Source organism: Eubalaena glacialis, chromosome 15 (assembly GCF_028564815.1).
Source record: "Eubalaena glacialis isolate mEubGla1 chromosome 15, mEubGla1.1.hap2.+ XY, whole genome shotgun sequence".
Classification (NCBI taxonomy): Eukaryota; Metazoa; Chordata; class Mammalia; order Artiodactyla; family Balaenidae; genus Eubalaena; species Eubalaena glacialis.
This window is the reverse complement of record NC_083730.1, coordinates 85,583,482-85,592,804: the sequence shown is the minus strand read 5'-3', so window position 1 is coordinate 85,592,804 and position 9,323 is coordinate 85,583,482. Positions and strand designations below refer to the sequence as shown.

Genomic DNA, 9,323 nt, shown 5'->3' with positions numbered 1-9,323 from the left:
TGCGGCCCGGCAAGGTCTCTGTCCTCGCGGGTCCACGACCTCTTCCGACCCCCCTCCCGTTCCGTCCTCACTTCCCTCCCCTCCGCCTCCTCCCCTTTCTTCTCCCTTCTCTCCGCCGCGCCGCTACTTTCGTCTCCACCGCTCCCGCCTCCCTGCCCTCCCCGGCGCGGGGCCGAGCCCTCGGGGGCGCGCGGCGGGCGCGGGCGGCTCCGTGCCGGGGTTCCCAGCGGCCGCAGCCAATCTTTGCGCAGCCCGCGGCAGCGTCGCGCCCGAGCCCGGACCCCGCGGCTCCCCCCGCCCCCGCCCCCCGCGCGCCCGCCGGGGCCGCGGAGAGGAGCGCGCGGCCGCGCCGAGCCCAGCGGAGCCGAGCCGGGGGCGCAGAGCGCGGGAGGCGGCGGCGGCGGCGTGGAGCCCAGGTGAGCGGGCGGGAGCTGGGCCGCGGGCGGGGGAAGCAGCCGCTGCAGCCTCGGCGCCCTCGCCCTCTCAGGGTGCGGAACCACGGCCAGGATTGCAGACAAAGCCCTGAGGCCGGCTCCACGTTCCCAACACCTAGGGGACCCCACGTGCGCCGCCCCACGCCCTGCCACGTGGGGACGCGGCCCCCGGCGCCCCTTCCCCCGCGTCCTCGGGGCACCGGGGGCCTGGGGGTGGCCCCCTTGGCTGGGCCGCGCTCGGCCCGGGGTGGCAGGGGCGATCCCGGAGTTTGGAACCGTTGTCACCGGGGGCCGGGGCAGTCAAGGATCTTGGAGGCGGCCTAGGCCCACCCCCTCGCGTTTGACAGGTGGGGAAAGCTAGGGCGCGCAGGCGAGGAGAGGGCCAACGGACTTTGCGCACCCCCGTCCCCGCTCCCCTCTTGTCTTGGGGGCACACCTGGGCCGTGGGGGGTTGGATACCTGGCGGCAGGACCCTAGACCAGCAGCTGTGGGACCGGGGTCCCTTAGCCTCGCCTCAGTCGGCCCTCTGCCCCCGCCCCCTTCTCTCAGCCGGAACCTCACAGGCTTGGTCCTTTTGACCTAAATTCACCTCGGGGCCGCTGCCTACTGTGAACGCGGAGAGCTGCCTTCACCGGCACCCTCCGCCTGACTCTTGGGCTCGCGGGGATGCTGGGCCCGGCCCCGCTCAGCGTTGGGTCTTGGTGCCTGGGGTGCCACCCGTTCCAGCCTTGAGCTTTTCCTGGCTTCCCCACCCCCTGCACTGACCAGTTTGGGAAGCGGGGTGTTTTCACAGCTCTGCCAGCGGCCCTGCTGCTCTCACTTGGCGCTGAAGAGGTTGCACCGAAGCCCCTCCTATCTCCCCGCGAAGGTTGGGGCAGAGGGATGGTGCCTGGTGGGCGGGGATCTCAGTGCCGTCAGTAAGAGGGGCACGCTGGCCTGGGGTGGGTCGTGCAGTGTCCACCTCCTTAGAGGCAACTTTTACCTTCCTCAGTCTGGAAGTCCCACAGTGCTAGAGATAGAAACTTCTTGTGCCTTAGAGCTTTGCTGTCATTTACCACTCCCCCTCCCCTGGCTCTGCCCCCAGGAGAGAGAGTAAGACAGCTCTGTCCGGAAAGACTCCCTTGCTCCTAGGGGGAGGCAGGGGCAGCAACAAGGGTAGGCCTTTAGATGAGATAGCCCCCCCCCGACAAACCACCTCACAAAAACATACACTTTAAGAATAAACAGTGTGCATGCTATGCAAAATGCAGCTTCATGGTGGGTCCTGTAACTTCTTTCCAGATTGCTGATCCGAAACTCTTCCTGTATAGAAAGCAGCCATTTGTAGGGAAAGCACACAATGTGTTTTTGTAATAAAAAGTAATAGCCATCATTTGATGGACCCCTAACTTGGATAATAATAATAATGTTCATAACTAACATTTATTGAGTTCTTACTGTGTGTTAGATATTGTGCTGTGTGTTGCAGGCATTATCCCATTTACTGCCCACCAAAATCCTGTGACACAGAGATTTTTATCTCCATCGGAGAAATGAGGAAATTGAGGCTAAAAACAATCCAGCCGTATTGCTAGGAGTTAGCCCATTTTATAGAAAGACTCAGAGAGGTTAAGTTACTTGTCCAGGGTCACACAGCCAACCCAGGCATGTCAGGTCTTAAAGCCTTTGCACTTTACCACCTGTTTTAGAGCAGAGGCCTTTGCAAGGCTGCCCTCAGGTTCTTGGGGAGCCCACAAATGTTTGCTAAAACAACCTAAGGAGCCATGGTGGTGCTGCTGATCGACTTGGGCTTGTGTTTGTTTCCAGGTTGTTAGTGGGCTGGTAGACAAATATATTCACTAATAACTATGCAGTAGTTCTCATCAGGGGTGGTTCCACCTTCCTGGTGAGCGTTTGGAGAAGTGTGGGGCGAATTTTGGTGTCAAAATGATGCTGAGCACTCCTAACTTTTGGTAGGCAGGAGCTGGTGATGCCAGATACCCTGCAAGCAGGCCAGATTCACAGCAGGTGTGAAGAATTGCCCTGCCCTAAATGCCAGGAGTGCTCCTGTTGAGAAATACCAGGAGGAATAAGTGCTGTGGGAGTGAGGAAGCACAGGGCAGTGGGGGTTCTGGAGAAATCCCTTCTGGCAGGTGTGAATCCAGGAGGCTTCCTGAAGGAGGTATCGTTTGTACTGAATTTTGAAGGATGGGCTGAAAAGTGGAGATTGGATGGGAGTAGGAGGGGAAAGAACTAGGACGGGATGACCTAGCAGAGGGAACTTTCTGGAATGACCCGGAATGCCCTCCTTGAGAACTGCATCCAAGATGGGCTGGTGGGTGGGGAAGCACCTCTCTCAGGAGGAAGGGATGGGCTGGTGAGCCAGGCCAAGCCTGTTTTCAAGGCTTTTGGGCTCAGATTTTAACGTGGGCCGCAGAATCACCCTTACCCCATCATGAACCCATTTTATGGAAGGGCTTGGAGAAGCTAAATAGCTCATTCAGGATCACTTGTGACCTCCACAGCATGCCTTCTTCTGGTGGTTGTGGGAAGCATACGGTTCCCATTTCCTTTCCTGATCCCGGGGATTTCGGGCAAATGCTATTTCAGATTTTCCTTCTGGTCAGAGGGCCTTGTTTTGCTATTTTTCGCAGATGTTTTGCTTTCCCAGTAGCTTCTCCTCTTTGGACTGGGTTAGAGAGCCCAGATGTGGGGTTCACTGGCTCCATGGTGCTGCAGTGGCCTTCAGCCTCACTCCTGTGCCTTCTTTCCTGGAAGATTGAGGAAATTGCATTTCCCTTTTGGAATTGACTTTTCTTCTTTCAGGCTGTGCTTGTTACAACTTTACTGACCTGTTAGTAATATGTGACCTTTTGTGTCTGGCTTTCATTGAGCATAATATTTTCAAGGTTCACCCATGTTGTAGAATATATCAGTGCTTCCTTTCTATGACTGAATAATATTCCCATGTATGGATACACCACATTTTGCTTATCCATTCATCTTTTGATGGACATTTGGGTTGTTTCTGCCATAAGAGCTTCTTAAGGCCACTTTGACCATTCCTTTGTCTCCACAGCCCCCAACTAATAAACCTCTGGGCACAAAACACTGTGTTGTCACTGAATTTGCAGGGAGAGGGTGATGGAAGGAAGGTTCTCCAAAATCAATTGGAGACGAGCTTCCTGGAACAAGGTTTTTGAGACTCCCTTAACACCACTCCCACCTGCTCCTCCACGAGAATCCTAGCTTCCGTCTTAGCCCATCGCCTCTCAGGTCACCTCACAGGTATTACAAGTGTGATTTTCAGGGAGAGCCTGGATTTCATTCAGTTTCATTCTTTTCGATCATGATTTGTTTAATGTAGGTCCCATGTGATTTTATTGGTATATATTTTGTGAGACCTTTTTCCAGGTAAGTAAATCCATAAAGTAGAGAAGACCTCACCAGACAGTTGGTGCTTGAACCCTGTGGCCAGGCGTGGAGTCAACTCAGTCTCCTGATAGCCTTGCCAGGAATGCCCACCAAGGACGTGGAAATGGAGCAGCGTGAAAACTGAGCTAGGGGGAAGTCCAGAAAATTCTAACCCCTCAACCCCTCCCATTTGACGACTGGGAAAAGTGGAGGGCGGAGAGGAAGGGAGAACATGGTCTTTTTAGAGAGAGCGTCGCCTATGAGCCATGTTGTGTGCTGGGCACTTTTATAGAAGATCGACTCTACAGCTGCCCTTTAGGTAGGTTGCTGCAGCTTCATTTTACAGCTGAGAAAATCAAGGCCCAAGTCCCCTGAGATCTGTATAGTTTCCTGACATATCTTCTAATCCTGAGCTCTCATGTCTCCCTCGACCTCCTTATGATGCCAAACGATGCCCATTTTCTCATGGAGTGGAATCCACATTCTCCAGGAGGTTATGGTGTGGAAATAATTTCCAAATGCTTGTGCTCTCAGGAAAATAAGATTTTGAATGATTATTTTTTCTTTCTTCCCTGATTGGATCCCTTCCTTGATAAAACCCAAAAGAGGGGCATATTTAAAAGAAGGTGAGCGCTGTTAGACTTCATAGGGAGGGCCTCTGGCTCTGGCATTCCCTGCTGGGGCATGCTAGTGACCAAAATGGTGAAGGAATTATTTTAGCTGCCAGTGTTTTCAGCTTCAGTCATGTGCGTAGTGTTGCTGCTGAATTTTCCCCCTCAATTATGAACCATTTTAAGGATAGAGAAAAAACCCAAAGTTTTGTTTTGTTTTGTTTTTGACTGGCTCATGGTTTTGGACGGCTGGAAGGAGAACCAGGAGGTGATGGAAACGGGACAGAGCAGGCTGCTGGCTCTGGAACCCTGATGATCTTTCACTGAACCCACACTTTTGGGAGGGGCTGGTGACAAGCCCTGCTCTGGGAACCAAGGAACACTGGGAATTGGTCCTTGTCCCTAAGGAGCTCCCGGGTGAGGGGTCTGGAACTGTTGGGGATCACTTTGGAAAAGATGAACAATTCTAGCATTTTTCCCTTTTGAAAAGGAGAGAAAGAAAATTGGAAGAGTTGTTGTGCCCTTACCCTCACCCCATCCTGAAAGCTGCTGAGCAACTATTTTTATGTTGTCCCTTTTTATCCCGTTGGCTTCTGTAAATAGTTGAGAGACGGCGGTTGCAGAGATAAAAATGCTAATTCTAACCTGGAGAGGAGCGACTGATGGTCCCCCAAGGAAATGGGGGGAGAGGCCAAGGTCTTGCCCCTCTGCTTGGGCATGAGGTAGGAAGTGAGTGGGAGTGGGTGGGGAAGGGACATTGTGGGAGGTGGCTGAGATAAGCCTCTGCTGGAGAAGTTTAAATGGGGAACCAGTGGTTTGGGTGGTGGGCAGGGTGTGGAGGAAAGGACACCTCCCTTATGGGTTTTTAAAGCTACTTTGGGATTTTGCCGTTAAGGCCTCTGGCAGAAAGAGATTTTATTTAGATTCTTCCCAGACAGTTCTTCTGCCCTCTGGGTACAGGTGTCGGGGACAGGGTTGGACCCCGAGAGCCAGCTCCCAGCCCCTCTTTGGCCCTGCCCGGGGTTGCTTTGTGCTGGAGGCTGGGGAGGGAGGAGCTAGATTTAGCATCACCTCCAAACAGCAGGGAAGAAGGAGGAGAAGGGCTGTGAGTGGGCGAGGCCCGGATGCCTGTGGATTCCCAGTCGGCCCCCTCCCTCTCTGATTTGTCAAGCTACAGAATGTTGGAGTCAAAGTCTTTTTCTTTTCATTAAAAATTGAAATTTCAGTTGTTTCCCAGCCTCTTCCTTAGGTTCAGTGAAAGACTGGGAGGGATTCAGTAGGAGGAGAGGAAGGAAGTATGATGGTCCCCACCTCCCTTTTCTAAATACCCCCAACATCCACACCCAGACTCACCCATTCACACTTACTGGCTCTTCAAGGCAGGGGCCTCCTGTGCACACCTGGCTTTAGGTACCGGGTGTGTGATGGGGGCCGCTTCTCCGTGATACTTCATTATTGACCCAACAGTAGCTGCCTAGGAACTCTTAAGGCAGTGGAGCTTCTTGCTCCGCCAGCATCCAGGGCCGAAGGGGACACTGCAGGGGTCAGGGGTCATGCCCTGGCCTAGCCTAGAACCTGCTGGGCTGCCTGGGAGAGGTCATCTCACCTCCCTGGGTCTCAGGCACTCCTTCTGGAGCCCTAGTGCGTTGATTATGAAAGCTGTGAGAGTTCGTGCAAAATTCTTGTGACACAAATAAGCAAGGATGCGAAATTATATGCACACTTTTCTTTTAATTTTGTAGAAAGTGATGCATATGGATAAGAATTAGAAGGGAAGATGAAAAGAGTTAAGTTGGCAGATTGTGATTAGAAACAAAAATTTTATTTTAATATAAATTAAAACCAATTGAGGGGCTTGAACTTGATAGCCGTTGAAGTGCTTTCTTGGCAACAGCTTCTGTTCAGGGAGCATTTGCTGTTTGCAGGGGCCTGTGTGGTAGGTGAGGTAGGTATTGTTATCCTCAAGGTCACCAGCTAAGGAGAAGGGCTGTGCCCCTGATCACGATGTGCCCCCCTTTCTAGGAGCCTTTGATTTCACACCTGTGCCCTCCCAAATTGCTGTGTGATTTGGGGCAAGTCACTCAGACTCTCTGTGCCTCAGTTTCCTCATTGGTGAGATCATGATAATAGTAACTAACTCATAAGTTTATTGTGGTTAAATGAGATGATACATGCAAGGTGCTTAGAATAGCGCCTGGCACTTGGCCAGCAATAAAGAAGACTAGTCATCACTGTTACTGTATCTACAACTACTATGGCTGCCACTGTAGTGATGTGATTCTTGTGTTAAAAGTACTAGTCAGTTTCTTCCCTTCATTTCGTCCTATTCTTAAGCCCTTTCCTTCCCTGTTTTTGATTTTTTTTTCCTTTAAAATTAAAAAAAAGAAAGAAATTAAAAAGGAGTTTGGAAGTTCTTGTTTCTGCCAGACCATCAAGGTGAAGGCTGTCAGGGGAGTTGCAGCTACCTGCCAGTTTGGCCTGGCTGGGAGCCTTAAGGTGTAGGGAACTTATCATCTGGCAGGGAGCTTAGTGGAAAAGCTTTCCTGTCAATCAGCTCTGTGTCATCTGTCCGTTAGGACCTTTGATTGTAAATGACAGAAAACCAACTGCAAACTAACTTAAGCAAAAATGGGAATTTATTGGCTCATGTAGTTTAAAAACTCCTGGGGTAGGTGGGCTTCAGGCATGGCTGGATCCAGGTGCCCATGCAATGTCTCCAGTTTTAGTTCTTTTCTATCTGTTGGCTCTCTTCTCTCTCTGTCAACTTCATTCTAAGGCAGGGTTCTCCCAAGGCCCTGGTAACTCTAGAAGTACATCTTCATTGCTCTATGTTCCACAGAAAAAGACATTCTTAATACTTCCACAAAATCCTAGAATAAAACTTAGTAGACTGACTTGGGTCACACATCTACTCTTTTTTTTTTTTTTAAATAAATTTACTTATTTTATTTTTGGCTGCGTTGGGTCTTCGTTGCTGCATTCGGGCTTTTATCTGGTTGTGGCGAGGGAGGGTTACTCTTCGTTGCCATGCTCAAGCTTCTCATTGCGGTGGCTTCTCTTGTTGCAGAGCACTGGCTCTAGGCATGTGGGCTTCAGTAGTTGTGGTACACGGGCTCAGTAGTTGTGGCTCGCGGGCTCTAGAGTGTAGACTCAGTAGTTGTGGTGCACAGGCTTAGTTGCTCCGCGGCATGTAGGATCTTCCCAGGCCAGGGCTCGAACCCGTGTTCCCCGCACTGGCAGGCAGATTCTTAACCACTGCGCCACCAGGGAAGCCCCACACATCTACTCTTGAAACAGTCACTTGACCAGAGCAGTCAATGCCCAGTTAACCAGACTTGAGTCATAGTGGAACCCCTGAAGCTGATGGCACGGACAGCTCCATGGAGTCACCTTTCACACAGAAGGATGGGTTCCAGACATAAATCAGGCTGCTGTTATCAGACTAAAGGAACATAGAGTCTAGGCCAGCTAAAGAAAGCGTCTGACCTTCTGAGTGGCCTTGGGATGAATGAAATAAACAATGACCTCTAGCCAATATTTATTGAGTGCTGGCAGTGTTCTAGAAAGTTCTAGGTCCTGGAGTCCAGCAGTAAACAAAAAGGCAAAGGCACGGCTCTCACAAGTTAAGTCAAATCGATGTCTCTGTGCCCATGCACGTCTTTCCTGAATGCTGTAAAACACTGAGCCTTCACACTCTCCCCTCTCACACAGGTTGGAGCCAGAGGAATGGTCTAGATATTCCCCTTTGTTAGAGATTTTGGCTCAGCCTGGACTTCATTCCGGATACAACATGTGGACATTGCAGGGCTGTACCTGTAATTTTTAGCCCCTTTCTGAAAAACTCAGACCAATTTTAGCTCTACTCGGAACCACTGCGTAACTTTGGACAAATTAGTAAACCTTCCTGAGCCTTCATTTTCCTATTGGTGAAATGAAATTGTTGGAACAGGTGACCACTGATCTCATAGCACTAATATCCAGTGCATCTCAAAGTAGGGCCTGTAAGGGTGAGATAGGTCATGAGAGGTAGAAAAGGGAAGGACATGTAATAGGGCACTCAGCCTGTCCTTGGCGTTGGGGAGATGAGGGGAAGCAGTGAGGACTGTGGCACGCCGGCGAGCATATCTCCTGTCCAAAGCTTCAGGGAGTTATTGCCAGGAGCGAATACAGGTCCAGTGCTATCAGTGTCCAGTTATTCAAGAGACTCTGGAAATTTTGATTTTTATCTGAACTCTCCTGGCTCTAAAATGTTGGCATCTCATTCAAATAGTTTTAAATACAGTGTAGGCCAAACAAAATACATCGGTGGCCAGATGTCATGCGATAGGGACTTTTTGCTCCAGGAACTGTGATGGGATGGGGTCTGTGCACACTAAAGCCAGCACTATCAGAGTTCCCTGGTTGTCCAGTGGTTAGGACTTGGCGCTTTCACTGCCGAGGGCCTGGGTTCAGTCCCTGGTTGGGGAACTAAGATCCTGCAAGCCTTGCGGTGTGGCATAGACAGATAGATAGATAGATAAAATAAAGCCAGCACTATCCCTCGTGCCCTCTGCCAAGGAAGGGCCCTTGTCTCTGGGGAGACAATCAGTTTCAGTGCCTCTAAACTAAAGAATATGCGAGGAAAGACAGCTGTAAGAGTCTGTGTCACTGAATCTGATGCGACTGCTTGTTTGGGCCAAGGCCCCGAATCTGGAATATTCTAGCTGGTGTCAAGCCTCAGCGCTGCATCGGCTGTACAACTGAGCCTCCCAGGTCTCCCACTTAAGTATTGGGAAACACCCTCTGAATCCGTGGCCGCTGGGGCAGCAGGCTTCTGTGGTTGGGAGGGGAGCTGTGTTAGTTTGCTGGGATTGCCTCGACAAAGTACCGCTAACTGGGCAGCCTA

At 51.2% G+C, this 9,323-nt stretch overlaps 1 protein-coding gene across 2 annotated transcripts in view; it reads left to right on the top strand.

Moving 5' to 3' along the window:
- Window positions 1-376: 376 nt before the first annotated feature.
- CAMKK2 (calcium/calmodulin dependent protein kinase kinase 2) overlaps window positions 377-9,323 on the top strand; it is a 55,526-nt gene continuing 46,579 nt past the window's right edge. For both annotated transcript variants that reach the window (XM_061169136.1, XM_061169137.1), the window contains exon 1: window positions 377-416. The gene's annotated coding sequence lies outside the window, so the exon portion shown is untranslated. The remainder of the gene's footprint in view (window positions 417-9,323) is intronic.